The sequence below is a fragment of the Loxodonta africana genome, chromosome 10, assembly GCF_030014295.1.
Source record: "Loxodonta africana isolate mLoxAfr1 chromosome 10, mLoxAfr1.hap2, whole genome shotgun sequence".
Classification (NCBI taxonomy): domain Eukaryota; kingdom Metazoa; phylum Chordata; class Mammalia; order Proboscidea; family Elephantidae; genus Loxodonta; species Loxodonta africana.
Window position 1 is genome coordinate 44,150,155 of NC_087351.1, and position 19,941 is coordinate 44,170,095.

Below are 19,941 nucleotides of genomic sequence, written 5' to 3' on the forward strand. Positions count from 1 at the left end.
AATACAAGAATGATTCTCCAATTCAACTATCAGTAACAGTGCAATTCCTCAAAGCCAAGGCTCGGGCCAAACCGGTGGATTTCAGCATGCCCGTAAGCGCTCCCGCCATCCCAGGACAGGCCTGAAGGTCGTCGTCTGGGAAACGTCGGGGGGGGCGTGGCCACTCCGCTCGGGCTTCTCCGTCCGCGACCCCGGGACCCTTGCGGAGAGAAAGCGGGCCGCTGGCCCGGGCTTCTCCGCCCCTCGGCTGACCAGCGCCTCTGCGGAATGGACCCGAGACACCAGCGCTGATGCACCCGGGCCCGGTGGCTCCTAAAGCGTGGTGCCCACCGTTCCAGAACTGAGCAGTCCTGGCGCTGGGAGGTACCTCTCGGAGGGCTGGACGCTGGGCTCGTTTCAGCAGCGCCTTTCTGGAACCAGCACAAGGCCGCTGTGTCACGGGCGATGTGTGATTATTTTACTGGGAAGCACCCGTGTTCGACTCAGGGACCTGGTGACACGGTTTGCCAGCCGATTCGCAAACTCCTCAGAGAAAGGGAGACGTCGCCTGCGCCAGCCGGTGTTGGCAGGCCTCCAGGATCACTTCAGCCGAGCCGTCCCCGGCCGGGTCTGGACCCACTTCGCACCGCTGCGGCCGCACTGACGGCGCGTCTCCCGCGCTCTGGGACCCTAGAGCCCAGCGGCGGGAGACCCCACAGCACCAAGCCTGGGTCCCGCCGTAGGGGCCCTTACCCAAGGTGCACCGGGTGCTCATTTGCATGTCCCACCCGACAGGTAAACCCCCCAGGTCAATCGTGCGGCCTAGAGATCATAACGCCAAGTTTGCAAGCCTCCTTTTGTCGTTCCGTTTGATTAAGTTTCCATAACGTTCTGAGATCGAAGGGAAGGCGTGCCGGTTGGTCACCATAAGCGAGAGAGGAGAGGATCTCTGGTCCCTTATATAAGCGCTGGCCCTGCATGGTAACCGTGTTCGCTTCGGCAGCGCATATACTAAAATTGGAACGATACAGAGAAGATTAGCATGGCCCCTGCGCAAGGATGACACGCAAATTCGTGAAGCGTTCCATATTTTGCGCGGTTCCCGGAGCTGAGACCCCAAGTTGGTTTGTAATTATGAAACTAAACTATGTGGAATCAAATATTTATACTGATTTTTTCACTACATAAAAATCCACTGTAGGCAATCTATGAAATAAGGAGTTGTGTTATACGTGGAGTTTTATGTACAAATATGTCGTTCTTACATATCTCAGAAGAAGAGAAAATGCATTTCCTCCGTTGGCTATAACCATCTGAAATCGAGTTATTTATCGTCCTGCCTTCCCCATTACTCCATCAAAATACACTCCATGAGGCCCGAGGCCTGGGTAGGCTGACTGTTCACTAGGAGACTGCCTGGCCCATGACAATTGCTTCACGTTTCGTCACTAAAGGAAGAAAGCAATATTCGCGCACACCTCTTGCGCCTGCTGTGACATTCATTCTTCGGTCCCTTTTTTTGTTTTTCCTCATTGTTGCCTCATTTTAGACCTGAGTGTTTACAGTGTCTTTCACTTAGGCTGCTGGCTGCACAAAGGCATGGACTGTTAACCACAGGCTGATTATTGGATGAGATCAATAAGGTTTGTTGGTGACTAACCAAACCATAACCAAACCTAGTGCCCTTGAGCGATCCTGATTCACTCGGGAGAAAGGCCTGGCGATCTGCTTCTGAAAGGTCACTGAGAGCCCGATAGAGCACAGTTCTACCGTGAAACACATGGGATGCCAGAAGCGGAAGGGACTCCATCCACTGCAACTGGTTTAATTTGGGTATTGATTATAAAGTTCCAGAATAAATGGAAAACTGTTGGAAGCCGCAAGCCCATTTGGATCTGTTTTCACCGGTCTTCTTTCTTATGCCGGTTTCGTGTGCTTATTTCCATCTAAAAAACCCACCGTCGATTCCATCTAGCCTGCAAGAAACAGAAATGCCGGTTTTACATAAATTGGACAAATTGTGTGGTGTGAAATTTGATTAATAGAAAAATCCAGTGCCCAAACAAAAAACCTAATTTTAATCGGTGAAAACATATTCGAATATGATTACCTTGGTAAATTTGCTAACAGTAAACAGACTGAAGCGGTCGTGGAGTTGCATGGAGGTCGTTCAGGCAGGCATGCGAGTAGGCGGCCGTGACGGACTCGTAGGCATCCTCGAAGTGTTAATCAGCGAAGTAGTTCCGGAAACCGCGCAAAATATGGAACGCTTCACGAATTTGCGTGTCATCCTTGCGCAGGGGCCATGCTAATCTTCTCTGTATCGTTCCAATTTTAGTATATGTGCTGCCGAAGCGAGCACGATTACCAGTCACGGCCAGCGCTTATATAAGAGACCAGAGATCCTCTCCTCTCTCGCTTATGGTGACCAACCGGCACGCCTTCCCTTCGATCTCAGAACGTTATGGAAACTTAATCAAACGGAATGACATAACGAGGCTTGCAAACTTGGCGTTATGATCTCTAGGCTGCGCGACGACCTGTGGGTTTTACCTATCGGGTGGGACATGCAAATGAGCACCCGGTGCACCTTGGGTAAGGGCCCCTGTGGCGGTACCCAGGCCCGAAGCTGTGGTTCTCGCGCCGTCACGCTTTGCTAGCGGAGCATGCCGGGTGCCACGAGCGTGACTACTGCCCCTTCACGCACGGCGTCCTTGGAGACCCTGGCGAGCGGAGCCTCAAAGGAGGCTGGCGGGGCCCGGGTCGGCGCGACTCTTTTAGAGCCTGTAGTTTCACCACCTATACTTCGATTATGAGTGCTTAAAAAAAAAATCACCCGGCCATTATCACACCCAGAAAGGTAATTCCTCAATATTACCTAATATTCAGTCAACACCCAGATTTCCTTTTTCAGAGATGCCCTATTTAAAGTTATTAGGATCCAAACAAGTTCTGGCACTGGATTTGGTTGCTATGCCTTTTAGGTTTCTAATATCTTCCAAAGGTCTTCCCTCCATTTCTTTCCAAACCATTGATTGTTGGATAACTAGGGCGTTTCCTATGTGGAATGTCACACAGCTTGGATTTGGTTGTTACCTTACTCACTTGTTTCTCTATCTTCCATATATCCAGAAAATTTATGCTTAGATTCTAAAGTCTTTGTTAGATTCCGGTTCTACTTTTGAGATTCATAGGTAGACCATGGACTTCCTATTGCAGCTGATGTCTGACATAACCACTGGGTTAAGATGAGGTCAGCAGCCTGATCCCTTCATTATAATGTTTCCCATAAGCCTTTCACTTAATGGTTTTAGAATTCGCTGATGAACGGTGCTCAGGAAGAGGGTCTGGTGGCTTTTGTTTGTTTTTAACCCTTGGCTCATGAGCTATAAGGATGTAATCCCAAGGCACCTGGTGACCAAGTTGTGTGCCTCATGAAAGAAAATTGAGAGAATATGACCAGGAAAGGAGATGAAGAAAGAGTGTTGATGTTGTTTGAGTCTCAGCATCACTTGGTTCTGTGATTAGGTGCTTTCCACAGCTTGGATACAGACTGATTTAAAGAGATTTTTCCAGCTTACCCAATTTTTTAACAAGAAAAAGAGTTTTATATTCTGTAACATTTAGACTCTTGCCAATAAATGTTATCATAATATTTCAAAAATATTTAGATTGGTAGTGGAATAGAAGAACTGTCTTCCTTAGTGGTATATAAAAGCATGTTGCATCTTACAACCGATGGCATCTTAGATGAGATGTGGTATCTCATTTTTCAAAGAAGAAACTGAGGCTGAGATGAGTACAGGGATGTTTGTGGGCAATACTGACACTGGTGTGGCCATATTCTGATGCCAAGTCCATTGTACTTTCTGCTGTACCACTAATAGCTTTACTAGGTTGTACTATTTACTATAGATTACAAGGAAAAGAATAAAGACTTGGAGCTTACCATTTTACAACCACATTTTTGAATTCTGCTTATTTGCAACAACAGAACAGGATACATTGCTAAGTAGAAATTCTAATCTTTTCCTTTAATCACAGAAAATTCAGTGATGTGACACAGTTGAAATAGGCAAAAACCACGAACTGTTTCCTCTTCAGGAATTTTGCCCAAATTAAAAAGAAGAACCTCAACCCAAATCCTCATATCCTCTTCAGCAAGGGACAGATGAGTCACGTGGAGCCACAGCATCAATTACCAGCCTCACCTGGTGTGAAATTGGGGCACTCTGTTGGGGAAACAATGGTCCTCAGCCTGGGCTACACATTATAATCACCTGGAGGGTTTAAAATACCAGAGCTTGAGCCTTTCCCTGAAGATTCTGATTTAATTGAACTGGGGCAGGGGCGGGGGGCCGCCCCATCCATGAATTTTCAGGTGCCCTCTCTACCTACCCCCCCCCCCACCCCGTGATTGGTGATTCCTGATTCTAAAGTGGTACAAAGCCCAGGACACTATTGGGAAGCACAGGGATCTTTTTTTGGCATTCTCTCTCGCTCTCTCTCTCTCCTGTGAGTTCAAAGATTTGCTTTCAGGATTGTCAGCACCCTTCCTTCTATCTCCTCTTTTTTCTTTTACACTAAACACATCGTGCGTCAGATGAAGCTTGTCTTGAGGTTTCCACCAGGGTCCTTCCATTGCTGTTGTTAGGTGCTGTCAAGTCTGTTCCTACTCCCTGTGTACAACAGAACGAAACACTGCCTGGTCCTGCACCATCCTCACAAGCACTGCTGTTTGAACCCATTCTTGCAGCCGCTGTGTCAGTCCATCTCGTTGAGGATCTTCCTATTTTTCGCTGACCCTCTACTTCACCAAGCATGATGATATCCTTCTCCAGGGACTGGTACCTCCCGATAGCATGTCCAAAGTACCTAAGATGAAATCTCACCATCCTCACTTATAAGGAGCATTGTGGCTGTTCTTCTTCCAAGACAGATTTGTTTGTTCTGGCCAAGACCCATTGCTGTCGATTCCTACTCATAGTGACCCTACAGGACAGAGTAGAACTGCCCCGTACAGTTTCCAAGGAGCACCTGGTGATTCAAACTGTCGCCTGGTTGGTTAGTAGCCTGAGCTCTTAACCACTGCGCCACCAGGGCTCCCGTTCTTCTGGCAGTCCATGGTATATTCAGAATGCTTTACTAACACCATAATTCAAAGGCATCAATTCTTCACCAGTGTTCTTTATTCATTGTCCAGCTTTTGCATGCATTGAGGCACCTGAAAATACCATAGCTTGAGTCAGGCACACTTTAGTTCTCAAAGTGACATCTTTGCTTTTTAACACTTTAAAGAGGTCTTTTGCAGCAGATTTGCCCAATATAATATGTCGTTTGATTTCTTGACTGCTGCTACCATGGGTGTTGACTGTGAATCCAAGTAAAATGAAATCCTTCAAAACTTAAGTATTTTCTGTTTATCATGATGTTGCTTATTGGTCCAGTTGTGAGGATTTTATTTTCTTTATATTGAGGTGTAATCCATACTGAAGGGTGTTGGTAGTCTTTGATCTTCGTGAGTGTGTGTTTCAAGTCCTGTTCGTTTTCGCCCCGTTCTTCATATAGTCCACTTTCTCGAATTATTTGTTCAGCATAGAGATTGAATAAGTATAGTGAAAGGATACAACCTAACACACATCTTTCCTGATTTTAAATCACACAGTATCCCCTTGTTCAAGCTGCCCTTTGAAATCTTGTGTTCAGCTTTTACTTCATCATTTCTTCCATTTACTTTAGCTACTGTACATTTAAGGGCAAGTTTCAGAGTCTCTTATAATATCCATTTTTGTCTTTTCTTAATTTCCTGTCTTTTTAACAAACTTTTGCTTTCTTCAAGTATGATGTCCCTGATGGCACCTCACAACTCATCTGGTCTTTGACATTGATGTTCAATGTGTCAAATCTATTTTGAGATGGTCTTTAAATGCAGGTGGGATATACTCAAGATTATATTTAGGCTTTCATGGACTTGTTTTAATTTTCTTCAGCTTCAATTTGAACTTGCATATGAGCAATCGAGGAAACCCTGGTGGTGTAGTGGTTAAGTGCTACCGCTGCTAACCAAAGGGTTGGCAGTTCAAATTCACCAGGCGCTCCTGGGAAACTCAATGGGGCAGTTGTACTCTGTCCTGTAGGGTCGCTATGAGGCAGAACCGACTCGACTGCACTGGGTTTGGTTTTTGGTTTTTTTGGTTATGAGCAGTTGACAGCGTGTTCTGCAGTTGGTCCCTGGCCTTTTTCTGACTGATGCTACTGAGCTCCTCCATGGTCTCTTTCCACAGATGTAGTTGATATGATTCCTGTGCATTCCATCTGGTGGTGTTTCTGTCACCAAGACCATAGTTTCCAATTACCAATCCTCCTTCTTTGTTTCCTGCTTTTGCCTTCCAATCATCGGTAACTATCAGTACATCTTGATTGCATGTTTGATCAATTTCAGGCTGCAGAACTTGGTAAAAATCTCCAATTTCCTCACCTTTGGATTAGTGGCTGTGCATAAATTTGAATAATAGTCATATTAATACTGGCCTTTCTAATAGGTGTATGGATATTATTCTATCACTGACAGCACTGTACTTCAGGATAGACCTTGAATGTTCTTTTTGACAATAAATGCAATGCCATTCCTCTTCAATTTGTCATTTCTGGCATAGTAGACCATATGATTGTCTGATTCACAATGGCCACTACCAGTATATTTACCTCACCAATGCCTGGGATAACAATCTGCAACCATTCCATCTCATTTTTGATGACTTCCAATTATCCTAGATTCATACTTCAGACATTCTATGTTTTGATTATTAATGGATGTTTGCAGCTGTTTCTTCTAATTTTGACACATGCCACATCAGCAAATGAAGGTCCTGAAAGCTTGACTCCATTCACGTCATTAAGGTCGGCTCTACTTTGAGCAGGCAGCTCTTTCTCAGTCGTATTTTGAGTGCCTTCCAACCTGAGGGGCTCATCTTCTGGCACTGTATCAGACAATGTTCAGCTGCTATTCATAAAGTTTTCACTGGCCACATATTTTTAGAAGTAGATCACCAGGTCCTTCTTCTAGATTGTTTTAGTCTGGAAGCTCGGCTGAAACCTGTCCACCATAGGTGACCCTGCTGATATTTGAAATACTGGTGGCATAGCTTCCAGCATCACAGCAACACACAAGGCAGCACAACAGGACAAACCCAGAGATGAGTGCTGGTTCATTTGCTACTGTCTTCTTTTTTTGCCATACTCACTTCCCTCATGTTGTACACAGGGATTCCCCAGGACCCCTCCTAAATATCCCATCTAGAAAGAACTCCAAGGGTTTTTCAGAACTCACCAGTTCGAGTTTTATTCCTTCAGGGCTGTGCTAGCATAAACTAAAATAGACCAGTGTTTCCCAAATTTGCATAGTGATAATGCCAGACTCAACTGCACAATCTCCCGAGAGGCCTGTGCCAAAGCATTCAAAAGATGATATGGCATGGCTCCCAGATGGACGTCTGTCTGAGTTTTAATTAGGGCTTTGAACTGGTTCTTCCCAGTTTAGTCATGGGTGAAGAAGCGAAACCAAAACAGACCCAAATATTTAAGACTTGGGTGAACTGGAACGATAACCAGAATTTGAAAAAAATTGTGAGTAGAAGCCTTGCTAGAAACTTAGTCTCCCCCTTAGAAAACAAAGGCAGCGAACGAAATCTCTTGTCTGTTCCATTTTGAGAAGAGCAGGAAGCAGCAGTGCCCTGCTCAAAGATGGCGCCTACCAGGCTTGGGAATGTGTGTGTTGGACTCCACGGTCCTGCCAATAATCCAGTCTCACACATCAGGCTCCTGAAAGGGCTCACTACACCTCTTCTGAGTCTTTAATTCCAGGGCTTCAACCTGTAATTTTTCCAGATCACACAAGCTGTAAAAATTTGGATCTGTTCTGGTTTTGCTCTGGCCATGACTGAACTGGTTCAAACCGGTTTGAAGCCGTGGTTTTAAAAGCTACTTTTAATGAAATGAGAAAGTTGCTGTGGTAAGCCTAGTGTGAGATGTTTTTGTGCCTGAGCCCTTTCACAGCAACCAGTTCCCTTAACTTGTAGCAGATAACCTCCTGTTCTGCTTCACTGAAAGAAAAAAAAAATGAGGCTCTCACAGATGAACTTCCTTAATTTCTTGTCCTTCCCTACAAACTTACCTGTATTCATGCTCATGCTCATGCTCATCCTCATCTACTCCCCCCCCCCCCCCCCAGAGCAGCAGTGTCCTTTGTATGGAAAACACTTCTGCTTGATGCAGTAACTGCATTGTCTAGACTCTAGAGATACCCTTCAGGGTTATCTGATTCCAATTCTGTGGAAGCTATTTTACAAGTCTGTACATTGTAGATAACTGATAACAGTGCAAAATGATTCTTTTCTATAGACAGGTAAATTCTGTCCTGCCCAACACAGGTTCAGCTGACTTCTCTGTACCACCCTGGAAGAAGCTGGTTTTGCCTCCATTTGCGCATGCATTTCAAAATGCCGTTACTCCATATAAATTTGTGCGTTTTTGATTTCTCCTTTGAACTGGTTGTAGCATCTGCATTGTTCCTTCATTGATTAATACGTTAAATAAAATCTTTAACGTGTTCATTTTATGTCTGTATGTGAGACATGATTTTATGTATATATATATATATATATATATATTTTTTTTACATTGTCTTTTAGCAATTTGGAGGTCTTCGGCTGAGATGCCCGATGGATTCACATATCAGAACCAGGTATACCTTTCACCAGAGAAGTGCACCTCCTGAGCGGCTTAAAGCCCAGGAGCATCTTCTTTTGGCTCCCTTAGTGACACTAGAACTTTGCTGATTGTTTTTATAATTTAATTTTCTTCTCTCCTAATTTTGTGGTTTGTCTTTGTTCTGTTTTCAGCTGGTAAGTTGTTCCTCACTCCTGGTGGCAGTGACTGGGAATTTGGTTTTATGGTCTGTTTAGTGATCTCTGTAAATGGACTAGTGTTTTATAGAAATCTAGTCTCTTGTTGGCAGAGAAACAACAAAGAAATTAGTTTGTTAGTCTTATTTTTTGCCTAAATTTGTCAGTTTTGGGTACAAATCAGTTAAGAATGTTGTGTCCACTGAGAGAACACCTTTTTGACATCTGATGCCTTTTTGTGCTTCTGTATTTACTCTTGACCCATGCCTGAAATTTGGAATTGAAGGTGTGAGTTCTTATCTATACAGAAATATGTATGTAATTCCGAAAGGTCTTCACCATTCATGGTATGAGTGTATAATGTTTTCTTAAATCTGGATGGTATTTATAAAGTAGATGATAAAATCTCCTAAATTAAAGGTGCCCTCTTCTGAACAGCTTATGAGATAAATAAGTGCTTATATAAATATTCCTGTAATTCCCAGGAACTAAGGAAATGGAATTTCTAAAACTTTAAATATGCTGGATTAAAAAAATATTCTTAAACAAATCAGCTCAGGTACATTTTAAAAATTCAAATTCAAATAATATAGGTAAATCTTTGGCAGACTAGACTTGTTTAATACTTTCTGTTTAATAAAAACAGCCATGTCTTCTCTGATTTATCAGTGTTTAACTCACACACACTCATTTTTATTACACTTGGATAGAGTTTTCCTGAACTTATACAGGTTCACTGATAGGCTGGCATTGCTTCTACTTAATATTTGATTATGAAAAGTATAAATTTATGTTTGACCAAACTGAATCCTTATTCTAATGAACTTTATTTCAGTAGTAATCATGTTCTGTAGTAGGTCAGCTTGACAATAAATTTTCCGAGATTTTTAGGTAACTTAAAACCTTGGAGTGGTATTAAATTGGGTTAATTAATGGATAATCATTAGGTATCTAGATCTGAGTAAGGTAGAAATTGTTAATTTTAATATTAATTACCAAGCATCAGTTTAACTTATGTAAGAGATATTAGTGACTGTAGAAAGCTGTATATACTCATGAGCTCTCTTAGTCTGATAAAATGATGGAATATGACAGTTCAAATTATCTACCCTCCATTTTTGTCTATGAAATATGTTTTTATATTACTTTGGTTAAAAGATATATTATAAATGATTGAGATGACACTTAGAAGCAATGATTTCAGAGAAATATAACTGTGTACATGCTTCTGTTTTTTAAGAGAAAGAGTAGTTTTGTCCAGAACAGTGGAATAAAGTTTTTTTTTTAATAATATCATTTTTTTCTATCTCTGATCTTCTCTCATTATTCTCTCTCTATTGTCTGTGGTAGTTCTCCTTTTTTATGCCTGATGTTGATAATTTGTGTGTTGTCTTTTTATTTTCCTGATAGACTGGCTAGAATTTTATTATGTTTTAAAAAAACCAGTTTTTGGTTTCATTTATCTTCCCTAATGCTTGTCCATTTTCTATGTCACTTATTTTTCCTTCCTTCTTTCTACCTTAGATTTAATTTGCTCTTCTTTCTGTAGTTTCTTAAAATGGAAACTTAGTTTGTTGATTTTAGAACCTTCTTTTTTAATATAAGCATTTAAAGCCACTGCATTAGCTAGATCTCATACATTTTAATGTGCTATATTTTCATTTACATTAAGTTCCAAAAGAAATAAACCTGCCTTTGCTGTGTCCCAAAGGTTTTGGTATGATGTGTTTTCATCCTCATTTGATTCTAGGAATTTTTTGATCCCGTCTTTGATTTCTTCTATTACCCAGTGGCTTTTAAGCAGGGTGACGTTTTCTTTGTTCCCCTTACTCTTCTGTGCTGAATTCCTTTTGTTTGTGAATTTTTTTTTCTTTAATTTTTGTAGATTTTGTGTATACTGAGACTTTGTTTTTCTTCTTTATTTTGACGAGTAGGTTTGTTAACTTTCTTTGTGGTTACCTTTAAATTTACCCCTTATCTTCCCTAAGTCCTTTATTACTTGATATCACCTTGACTTCCTCTTCATTTAAAAATTTTATACCTCCATTTGAAAGTTTATTCTCTCTTTTATTCTTCTGATGTTGTTTTCATTTACAGATTGACCTCTCTGGTTCCCTGTTGTAAATCTCTTAGTTTTGTTTTACCCTTGAGAGCTCTTTACCTAAGTTGGTATTTGGCTGATGGTGTCTTGCATCCTAGATTCAGGTAGTTGTCTGATGTTGCTGGTTCTCTAACCAAAGGACTCCCTTTAATAATTCTTGTAAGTTTGGTTTGGTTTTTATGTATTACCTTAATTTCTGTTTATCTGGAAATGTCCTAATTTCACCATGGTACTTGAACAAGAGTTCTGCAGGCCATATTATTCTTGGTTGGAAACTTTTTTTTTTCAAGGTTTTATACATGTCATCATATTGCTTTCTTGCCCGAATGGTTTCTGTTGTGTAATTAGAGCTTAATCTTATTGTTTCCCCTTTGTACGTGACTTTTCCTTTTTCTTGAACTATTCTCAGGATTCTTTGTCTTTGGTTTTAGAGAATGTGATTATGTCTTGGTGATTTTCTTTTGAGGTCTATCCTATATGGGGTTTGTTGAGCTACTTGGATGGTAGCTTTTCATCTTTCATGATATTAGGGAAATTTTCTGTTAGCAAATCTTCAATGTCTGTCTGTGTTTACTGTTTTCCTCCCCGTTCTTGAACTCCAATCCCACGTAAATTTTTGCTTTTGATTGTATCCCACGTCATTCTCAGGGCTTCTTCATTTTTCATCATTCTTTTCTCTGATTTTTCCTCAAACAAAGTGGTATCCAAGGATTTGTCTTCAGTTTTGCTGATCCTGCCTTCCATTGCTTAAAAATTTTTTCCTAAAACCTTCTGTTGCACTGTCCATTTCTGAAATCTTGTTTATCTTTTGGGTTTCTAATTGCTGTTTTTGCTTGATTTCTAGTTGTTTATTTTGACATTTTGTTTATTATTTTTCTCAATTCTCCCATTGTTTTGTCTGTCTTTTCCATGATTTTATCTGTATTTTCCTTCATCTCTTGGAGAGCCCTGAATATTAGAGTTTTGAATTCCCTATCAGGTAGTTCCATTGCCTTTTCTTCTACTGGAGGGTCATCTGGTGTTTTATTCTGGATGTATTCTGGAACCATCCTATCCTGTTTTTTGTTTTTTAATATGTTTTGATATCGTGTGCTGTCTTCAGGGCATTCAGAAATTATTTTCTTCACTTATTGATTATAGACTTGTTTTGTCCTGCGTTTTTGCTTTATTTGGTTATGTCCGGGCAGGTGGGCTGGGCACGCTTTGTTGCTTGCTAGTCTGTGGGCAGGATACTTCTCAGTACCTTGTCCAGCTGGGCAGGGCCTGTCACTAAGCTGTGGTGCAGCAGGGCAGGTTCAGCAGATGGGGAGGGACGAGGATGGGTTGTTTGGGGCATGTACTGGCGCGAACAGGGTGGGGCTGAGGAGCAGTGCAGGGCAGAGTCTGGTAGTCCGCGTCTGTGCTGCTCAGGAGTGCGGTGCTCTGCGCGCAGCGTAGATAGGCAGGAGGGGAGTGAGAGGATGTGATGTGTGGAGCAGGTGCTTTGTCTCCTGTTGGAATCTCTGTGAAGTTGTCTTCCTGTACTCCCTATCCGCCGCACTTGGTGGCTGAGGTCCAGCATGGCGAGTCCGGGTCATGTTAACTGGTATGGGACCTCCACTCAGTACCTCTCCTCGTTCTCTGTCTGTTTCTTATTCCATTTGGTGCTTGGCTGTGTTCTTTCTCCCTTCATTTGATGCTTAGGGTTCCAGGATTGACATTTGTATCTGTTTTACTTAGTTTTCAGGTCTTTGCTGTAGAGGAACAGCATGGTGCTTCTGTCTATAGAGCCATGTTGGCTCTGCCTCCGAGGAATGTATCCTACAGTTGTTGGGTGGAATGTTCTATAAATGATAATAGATCAAGTTAGTTGATAATGTTGTTCAAATTATGCACATCCTTACTGTTTTTCTACACCACTTCCATGAATTCTTGAACAGGAAGGACTGTTGTAAATCTCCAACTGTAATTGTGGAGTTGTCTATTTGATCTTTCAGTTCTGACAGTTTATGCATCCTCTGTTTTGAAGCTCTGTTGTTGGACGCATCCACATTTAGGATTGCTTTGTTTTCTTGAAGGAACCCTGGTGGTGCAGTGGTTAAGTGTTCAGTTGCTAACGAAAAGGTTGGTGGTTCAAAACCACCAGCTGCTGCACAGGAGAAAGATGCAACAGTCTATTTCTGTAAAGATTTACAGCCTTGGAAACCCTGTGGGCAGTTCTCCCCTGTTTTGTAGGTTCTCTATGGGTTAAATTCGACTCGATGGCAGTGGATTTGGTTTTTTTGGATGTCTTCTTGATGAATTGATGTCTTTATAGTTATGAATTATCCTTCAAACATCACAACTACTAAGACTAATCAAATTGATTTTTTGTGATTTATAAGATCAGATTTAAAACAACTTGCATTTCACCAAGCCATATCCCCTTTATTCTGGTTTGGTTTTCTTCTGTGGCAACTGTCTTCACCACAGACGTATTTATTTATTTTCTATCTTCCTTACTAGAATAAAACTCCCAAAGAGCAAGACTTTATCTGTTTTTCTCATTGCTGTATCCTAATTACCTACAGCAATGCCTGTTACAAAGTCTGACCTCAATAAATACTTTCTGAATGAATGAATTTATAATACATCCACAATAACTGTAGCAACATAATATTTTCATGAATATCCCACTGAGAGCGCCTGGATGGTGCAAATGGTTAATGTACTTGGCTGCTAACTGAAAGGTTGGAAGTTTGAGTCCACCCAGAGGTGCCTTGGATGCAAGGCCTGGTGAACTACTTCTGAAAAATCAGCCATTGAAAACCCTATGAAGCATAGTTTTATTCCGACACATACGCGGTTGCCATGAATCAGAATCAACTTGACAGCAACTGTAAAGCAACCCCCCAGACCCCTGTATACGCCTTATCAAGATGTCCTCTGTTCACATGGGGACCATTTCAGAAGTAACTTCTGCCTCCAGTGTGCTTTCACGGTGCTCTTCAGCCATCTTGTGCCACAAACACTGTTGTCTTGGATTCTCAGGGTCTCAGAAGGATGTTAGTGAGAGACAATTCTGTTTTAACGTGTTCTTTTTTTTTTAATCTCAGCCACTTTTACTCTGGCTGAGATTTAGTCATAACAGAATCATTCCAGAAAAATGAGCCTGAGAGACAAACACCCAGACTCTGGACCCATATTATAAGCCTTGCCTTACCCTTCTCTGGGAAGCCGTTTAGGTTCTCATGTAGGATGACTCCTGCCTGCCAGCCTCATTCCTTCTAACCAACCAAACCAACCAGTTGCTGTTGAGTTGATTACAGCTCATGGTGACCCCGTGTGTGTCAGAGTGGAACTGTGCTCCACAGGGTTTCATTGGTTGATTTCCCAGAAGTAGATTGCCAGGTCTTTCTTCCAGGGTGCCTCTGGGTGGACTCAAATGTCCAAATTTTTGGTTAGCAGCTGAGATCATTACCAGTTTACTTTCTTAGTGACTCGTTATTCTTCTGGCATGGTTTTACATATCCATGGATTGTAAAGTAGGAGTTAAGTTCTTCTGCCACGACCCCAGCTGCGTAAAGCACTTACATCTCACATCACCTTATCCACACCATAGTTTCAGTTCCTCCACGTACTTTGTCCGTTCATGCAGCTGAAGGTTTTGGTTTCCTCCAAAAATTGAAGCTTCAAGTCCACCAGAAAAACTGAGGGTGCCCCCAGTTTTTTTTACTGGAAACAGTAAATGGACCTCTTTCTGAGATTGATTTCTAAAGAGAAAAAAGAAAAATCTCTTTTTAACGAGTTGTATTTTTTGTGTGTCCTGGAAAGATCTATAGGGCTTATGGTCAAAATTCAAACTGTAGATTCACCCCTTGGGCAATGACATCTTCCTGTGAAAGAGGGATAACAATAAAGATGTCAGCCCTGTGAGGGTTGGCAGGAGGACCTGTGAGAAATGCTCAAAAATGTCTTGTGCTTTGCAAGGCTTTGCAGGTGTGTAAATTGCTGTTGTTGATGTGAGAGTTTTTTTTTTTTTTTTCAAGTTGAGGGTTTGCAGTGATTAATATTATGCTCATTAATTCAAGAAGAGCATTTGGTATTTGCATCAGCGGCCTTCACTACTTCCTGAAGAGCACCTGCCTACAACTGCTAAGTGCAGGAACACAACCCTGTGGCCACTGGTTGTTACCTTGGAAACTATGACAATATAAAACCAACAACAACAACACTGGAAGGGAAACAACGTAAATGCTAGGAAAAGCACACCTGGGACCAATAGCTGTTTTTTTTTTTCCTCCAAAGCTTAAAATATTAGGCACCTGTTTAAACATGTCTCTTAGTAATTTTTTCTAGCCTCCAAAAGCTATGTACATTTGGATTGTCATTGTTAAATATATGATGAAAACGAGAAAGATAAAAATCTATTGTAACTTTGGGAAAGTTAAGACTTAAAAACCTTTTTACTTGTACCTACTACTAGCTATCGATCTTTCTCATCGTCTACTGTGAATTTCAACAGGCTCAACCTGTTAAATTCTTGGTCAGCTGTGTGGTTTCCAGTGTAATAATATAGAACTTCAGAGGGGAAAAAACCAACATCCACACACCCCATAGTGTTTCCGCCATAAACTCTTTCATCCTTGGGAAAATGTATAATTCTGATTCATGCTAAACTCAGAAATGCCTTGTTCTCTGTATCCTTCATTGGCTACTACTTATCGATGACCCTCAACAATTATTGAGCCTCCTCACCCCGGTACCTCAGTGCTTGAATCCTATTTTCCTTGTAGATAACTCTGGTGTTACCTGATTAGGGTCCATGCTCTGGAGTAGTGGAGCCAATGAAACATACTCCAAGTCAGAAAGAGTGAGAAAGTTTATTAAGGAGATGCATACATCACCGGGGACCCAGCAGCAACACAGGCTGTCTCTATGGAGTCCCAAAGAGCAATGTTACATTAGAGCTTATATAGAATCTTACAAGGGTTACAAGTATCTTCGTAGTCCCCTGCCAGACATTTTTTTATTAGGCTAAAGATATATATGATACCTGGGTTCCAACTTTCTTGTGGGGGTTGTATGCCACAGGTAGTCTGGACAGAACAAAAGGTTTTTTGTATTAGTTTAAAACAAAGAACAAAGTTATTAACATTTGGCCAAAACAAAGTTATTAACACAAATATGTGAAGGAGGCAGGCAGAGGAAGAATAATTTATAGGTTTGTCATGGCTTTAGTTATGTTAAGCTCTCAGTTGCCCATTTTGAAAAAGGAGATGATATGCTGGAGAGTATTGGGGTCACATATTCCGCCCTTTGAAACTTGGGTGACCATGTATACTTATCCCAAGTTTCAACCTATTCTTTATAGATGAGAAAGTTTCAGGTGAAAGGATTGCGCTCTCTGCCTGTGACAGGTTTGAGCCATTTATTGGACAGTTTGACTCAGGGCAGAGAATGTCATCCCACATATAGGTATAAACTGCAGAGGGTAACAGATTAAGAGGCTAATAACAACCAGTTCAATTTTACTAATAAATAAGTTTTTTAGTCAGTTTTTGGCAGTCAAGAAAAATTAAATTTTTTATAAATTTTGTTAACAGGTCCCTAGTTATAAATATCAGAATATTAACTCTGTGTACAAACTTTGATGAGACAGGACTTGAGGGGCGAGTTAGGCATGCAACCCTCTGTTCAGACAGGGCAGACAGAAATCAGTAATGTTTAACACTTTTTTAGTAATACAGATTTAAAAAATTTTATCTCTTAACAAGGGGTTGGGGTACGTTTATTTCAGGGACAAAGATTCCCTGGGCAAAAGTCTCTCTGGCCCCTAATAGTAGTCTCACTTAAGCTAGCATTAAAAACATTTTTACTTTTTAACCCTAGACAGTCTTATCTTCAGGCTGTCGATGGGTTGGCCTTTCACTCTTTTTGTCACTGTAGACCTGGCAGGGCTTGACTTGGAATGATGGATTCACGGTTTGACTTCTGCAAGCTTTACAACTGTGTCAGTGCTGAGTGGTGCAGTGAAGGGTCCAGTCCACTTAGGTTGTAACAGGAGGTCCTTCTACTTCCAGAGGAGCACCTGGTCACAGCTATTTCAAGAGGGAACTTTTATCTGATATAACTGGGAAAGAATTTTGGTTAGAGAAAGCAAATATTTAGACATTATTACATTAGGGGCTGGGTGGAGAATCGCGGGGAGAGTTGGTGGAGACAATATGGTCTCTCATGAAGTATCTCAAAAGCACTGATTTTAAGGTTTCCCCCGGGGTGCAATACAGACTTAGAGGAGGGCCAGTGGCAGAACATCTGTCTGTCTAGGGCACAGTTTACTAAGATGACGTTTTATGGTCTGATTCATTCTTTCACCCTTTTCCGATAGATTGAGGTCTCCATGTTGTGTGCTTTCCACTTTATTCTTAAGGCAGTTAAAACCTGTTGTACCTTTCTCTAGCCGTCTTGGTCTGGCAGGGAAAATTCTCTGCCCATCTTGAAAAAGAATCTACACACACCAGTAAATATTTCATCCGATGTTTAGTTTTGAACACTTTACAAAAGTTAAATTTGATTTCTCTCAAAAGCTGTGTTTGAGGTACTGTTAGCCAACTGGAGGTGAGTCACAAATGTTCTTTTTGTTCCAATACTACAGACACTGCATGAGGGACAAACAGGATAGTATTATGTCCCAAAGAAATTATCTCGACCACCTTTGATACTGTTAGTGGCGGCAACTGCTTGGAGGCAGGCCCGCCAGCCTTTTGAGACAGTGTCCAGATTTTTAGAGAAATTTTTTTTAGTGGGCGGCAGGGTGTCTCTATGGTCCCAAGAACTGGGTTAATATACCAACAGTTACTCCTCTTATTTATATAATTCAAAGGATTTTTGATAATCTGGCAGCCCCAGGGCTGGGCTTTCATTAACCGGGACCTTAAACCACAAAAGGCTCTTTGACACTCAGGAATCCATTTGAACGATCTCCCTCTGCCCCCTGAGTAGCCTGATAGAGGTTAGCTTGTAACTTTCTTAAAGACACTGGGTCCAAAAAGTTTAAGATGGTTACAGTATTTGTAAGAGTCTTTCTCAGACTTATTCCCTATCAGGAGGTCCATATATTGCAGGAATATTCTTCAGCTGAAGGGAGGTAATCGCTCTAGACTTGGGCCAGCACCGTTCCAGAAATAGTGAGGGAGTTCTTAAACCCTGGTAGCACAGTCTAACAGAGTTGTTTCTTCCTTTTTGTCCCCTTCCCATTCAAAAGCAAAGATTAGCTGGCTCTCCGCAGTCAGCGGGATACAAAAGAGTCTTTTAAATCCAGAACAGTAAAATGAGTACTGGAAGGTGGAAGGGCTGATAGTAGGGCATATAGGTTCAGGACTACTGGGTATAAGATCTTCACAACTTTGTTAACAGCCCACAAATCTTGAACAAAACAGTACTCACCGGTCGATGTCTTCTTCACTGGGGGAACAGGAGTGTTGAATGGGGATCGGCACTCCCACAACAGTCTTCACTCTAGGTATCCAGTGGTCAGTCCCTGCAGCCCCAGGTGAGCAGAGCCTCAGTTTGTTTAATCTGAGGAGGCTGACGTTGAGTAACAGCTCCATAGTCACAGGGAGGACCTTCTGAGCTCGTCCTGGCCGGCCACTGGCCCAAACCCATGGGGTCACAGCATCAACCACTCTTTGAACTTGGTCCCATTGTCTTCCTCCAGATAATCCTAGAACAGTGGCCAGTAGATTGGCCTGTTTCTTCATGTCCTGGTCTTTTTCTTGCTTTTTCTCGACCTCTTTTACCTGATCTCTGTTGGTAAAGACCTTAAGTACATTCAGATGCCAGGGACGGATTATGGACTCACTTTATCTGAGCTGGCCCTTCTGCAGTGGGGACTGGCACCTCCTGGAGTGGGTAAAGCCCTCCTGGGGGAACTGGGCCGAATTGCACCCCACAGCTAGTATGGGGTGGAGAGACGGTATCTGTCCCACCTCCTCCGCCTTCCCTTTCAGCGCCTTCACATTCTCATCTTTTGATACCACCTGGGGGGGGGTCACAAATGGAGTTTTTCCGGGTGGGGGATTAAGAACATCCTCAGGCTCTTCATCTCGTATCTCGTCATCCTTATTCACCTGCACAAGAGGGGCTAAAACAGAGGCTTTATCCTTTTTTCCAGGCCATAAAGTCATAAAACATTCTGCATACAGTTTTTCCCCTCACTTGTTAGTTCACGTACAGAACAGATCAAGCTTTACAATAGTACCCAAATCTCCAGAACTATTTACAGATCACACTTGATTACACAAAATATCAAGACGTCAGTTAGGGAATCCCATCCTAAATAAGTCCAATTCTTAGTGGACTTTTGGCCGGAACCTTACCTCCCGGGTACCCACTTGCAATGGGGAACCTCACCAGTCTCTCGTCCAAACTCGCGGGACTTAGTCACCCATTCTCGGAGGGAGTCTATTGGAACCAATACCCCTGTGGCTTTTAAAGAGGATTTGCCACCCAATGCCCAGTTACCTACCATGGCCAACAGAAACTTTCTCCCTCTGTCTGGTGCTCGCTGCTGTGGAGTCCACCCCTGTAGCCAGACCACTGGGCTACCACAGGCTGAGAGACCTCCACAATTCAAGGAGGGGTGCACCTTCTCTCTTCCTGGGTCCATCCCAGGGGCTTGGTCCTTAGGGAGACAGACCCAGGGCCTGAATAATTTGAGCCCCACGTTGGGCACCAAAAATTTGTTACCCGATTAGGGTCCGTGCCCTGGAGCAGTGGAGCCAGTGAAACATACTCCAAGTCAGAAAGAGTGAGAAAGTTTATTAAGGAGATGCATACATCACCGGGGACCCAGCAGCAACACAGGCTGTCTCTATGGAGTCCCAAAGAGCAATGTTACATTAGAGCTTATATAGAATCTTACAAGGGTTACAAATGTCTTTGTAGTCCCCTGACAGACATTTTTTTATTAGGCTAAAGGTATATATTTCTGATACC

The 19,941-nt window shown here is 42.2% G+C and overlaps 2 non-coding genes across 2 annotated transcripts; one reads left to right on the top strand and one right to left on the bottom strand.

Moving 5' to 3' along the window:
* Positions 1-966: 966 nt before the first annotated feature.
* Positions 967-1,073, top strand: LOC111750233 (U6 spliceosomal RNA). The gene has a single exon (XR_002785386.2). It is a non-coding gene; the product is annotated as a U6 spliceosomal RNA (small nuclear RNA).
* Positions 1,074-2,234: 1,161 nt separating this feature from the next.
* LOC111750234 (U6 spliceosomal RNA) lies at positions 2,235-2,341 on the bottom strand. The gene has a single exon (XR_002785387.1). It is a non-coding gene; the product is annotated as a U6 spliceosomal RNA (small nuclear RNA).
* Positions 2,342-19,941: the final 17,600 nt, after the last annotated feature.